At 31.7% G+C, this 3,319-nt stretch overlaps 1 pseudogene; it reads right to left on the minus strand.

Moving 5' to 3' along the window:
- Positions 1–496: 496 nt before the first annotated feature.
- Positions 497–2,558, minus strand: LOC124924465 (annotated as a pseudogene).
- Between the last annotated feature and the right edge of the window lie 761 nt (positions 2,559–3,319).

The raw sequence follows: 3,319 nt of genomic DNA on the forward strand, positions 1-3,319 counted from the left end.
AAACCCAAAGAAGGTACAAAACCAGACTACGGGTCACCAGGGATTTGAAAATGAAGAACAAGGGAAAGAAACAAATGAATCTACATGTATGGAGCAAAGAGGAGATGAGAATCCTAACTTGCCAAATGAGACGCAATGTGATGGAAATTGATGATGATCCTGAAGTTCCTCCTGGTTCGGTTGAAAAACTAATTGTTCATAAGAAGACATTTATAAGTAGACCATCAGCAGGTTTTGGTCATTATGTTTCCTTCTAAACATACTTTATACAATGTGTTTGGTGATTTAACCATGAATTTTAAGTGATAAGATAATCAGCTTTAGATTAATTTTTAGTTTCATGTGATATTTTTATAAATATAACAATCATAATACTTTTAAACAACATTTTTATTTCAAATCGATAGAGAAACCTTCATATCTCCATGAACTAACAACAATCTTTATATTTCATGATAAGAATTCACTGTAAAATTACAACTTAAATTAGGTTAACTCAACAAAAACTAATTCTTTGTATTGATTCATCAATCAACTACAATAAGGGCCATATTTTGAGAGGTTCTCTTCATCAAACCTAAATCTTTGTCATCACAATCTGCTGACCGCATGAGAGAAATATAACAAGAGAACTGTATTCCTGTCATTTATCCAATCCTAATCCAATAAACAAATCACTATTCAATCTATTAAAACACAAATGATATCTGTAAAAGGAAAAGGATGATCCACCACTTCCAAGGTATTTTAACAAGTCTATATTCAAGCAGGATAAATGAATCAAAGTTATACAGGAACTCGCTTTCCACGATACCGATCCAATATCTGCAAAACAATAATATAATTAAGTTCATAATCAACTTGTGCAGATAATATGTCAATTGCCAAGATAATGAACAGTCTGTTTGCATTTATGTCTATTTGTTCCGTCAAACCAATAGATAGTTTTCTTGTGAAAAATTTAGGCTAATCAATCCTTGCAATTCAGAGCTTTCATACACTTCCTTACTGTCTGAGCAACTAAAGCAGTAAATAATTATAAGCATGAGAAGCCATAGAGAAGCAAAGACTACAATCTCCTTTGTTCACTATTGGTTTGCTCAAAGGCGCTCCATTTGGAAACACATATAATTTCAGTTTAGTATTCGGATCCAGTTGAGAAACAATCAATAAATTTGTATTCAGTAAATTAGAAACTCTTTCATTAGAGTACAAGAGAATGCGTTACCAATTTTAGATGTATGTGCATGGGTCAAACCCTATATCAAAGTTCGTTGTTACACGAAAAACAATTTTCAAATTTCAGTCCAAAATGGATGAATACATAATCAAGATATCTATTTATCTATCTTTCAGAAACTTTCCATCTTAATGTTTAATAGTCAAGTCTTGTAACTAATGATGCATAAGCAATTGTAAATAATGATAATGTGGGAGAAAACCAACAGAAATGGCTGTTGATTATCATAGACAAATAAAGTCAGTCCTATCATGAGGATATACTATGAATAACAATCCAGAAGACCTACCGATCTAACAAATGGTTGCTGGAATACCCATCCAGAATAGGATCTTTGCAGAAACACTGCCAATGTTGGCCAGAAACCACTGCAAAAAAGTGTAACCATTAGAAACTTCTTAAATAGTAAAATAAATTGAGCCTTATCTGGAATCAGTATTTTGTCACCATTTTTTGCACAATCACAATCCATTGAAAAGTGTGGTTTAGTGGTATCACAGTTCATTTGACCAAATAAAATTATGACTGGATTATATGATCTCAATGTTTGTGAAACTCACAAACTTTTGTCTAAAAAAAGTATAAAATTGAATTTTAAGGTGGATCACAAACTTCGTCAAGGGGTGGGATTGTAAATATTCATCTAGATTTATAGAAAACAAATCGGCTCATTGGGATAAGAAAGAAATGGCAAACCTGAATAGCACAATAACCCATATGCCTCCAGAATCATACCAAATACAGGCCAACCTATAATGACTAAAACGAAACCCAAACCAAATGATATTGTTTCCCTGCAATTATCAGCACAACTTTTTGAGTAAATAAAAGGAAAATAACAGAAAGAACATGCAAGAAATAGTACAAACTAAAAACATCTAAGTAAAGAGGAAATTAGGAAAACCTTGTTAATTAGCTCGTCCATGAAAAACTGCAAGGAAGACTTAGGTCCAATGGTTAAGGCCACTCCTGACAAGAAGAGGATCTGATTTCAGCATCACCAAAAATAAAACAAATGTCAATCAGCTATACAGAAAACATAACCTAATCCAATATGGGACAGAGAAGAAGAAAGATAACCACTTACATTTCCCATGGGCAAGCAAACCTTTGTCAAAGAAGAACATGATACCCAGAACGAAAAAATATACCAAATCCGTCAATCCTATTCCATCTCTGCATATTTCAAAAATCACATCATCTTATATGATATAAGGTTGCATTCAGTGAATAAATTTATATTCTTTCAAAAAGCCATATCCAATCCAGTAGATCCTATGATTAGAACAAATTGCACTCACTTTTTACGGTCGTCCATTTCGAAAGGAAACCATTGTATCAACTTAAACAACACAATAGCTCAAGCCTCCAATGAACTGCAATAAGTACAGGAATCAAAATAAGTAAAATTAGGTTCTAGTAAGAATTAAAGTAGGAAAAAGAACAGATCTGTGAGGATACCTGAGTAAATATAGGATGATTGATAGAGCTCGATTTGGGCAAGTCTATATAGAAGTTAACCAATTGAGATTCATCTTGAGCAGGTCTTATGGCGTTCTTCGATTCGAAGAAATTGATTTTGATTCGCTTAGTGACGTGTTTATTACTCGAATTGCACGAACTGGAATTGTATTGAGTTCAATCTCAGGCCTTAATTTATATGAACAATACAAATTAAGCATGAACCTTAATAAATATTTTGTTTTTAACCCCCCAATTTCTTTTTTCTTGTTTTTTCTTGGTTTGAATTTTGGGTTACTCATTTCAACTCACCTTAGTCTTGAACTTAAATTTTTCTAATTTTAGTTTAAGAAATTGTGTTTATTTGATCATTCAAATTTGAAAGTTTTGGTATTTATTTGTGAATAATTTTTGTATTGGCATTTGACACAAAAATATTATATTTTTAATTGATTCTTGATTTCTTGTTACGAGTTTGGCCTCTCATTAGATTAGATATAATTTGAATGTTATATTAAAAATATAATATTTTTGTTTATAAATCAATAAAAGTAATGCCGGATATTAGGTTTAAAATTGAGTCATGTTTAATTCGGGTTGACCCATTAAATACTCGAA

The sequence above is a fragment of the Impatiens glandulifera genome, chromosome 2 (genome assembly GCF_907164915.1).
Source record: "Impatiens glandulifera chromosome 2, dImpGla2.1, whole genome shotgun sequence".
In the NCBI taxonomy this organism is placed as follows: Eukaryota; Viridiplantae; Streptophyta; class Magnoliopsida; order Ericales; family Balsaminaceae; genus Impatiens; species Impatiens glandulifera.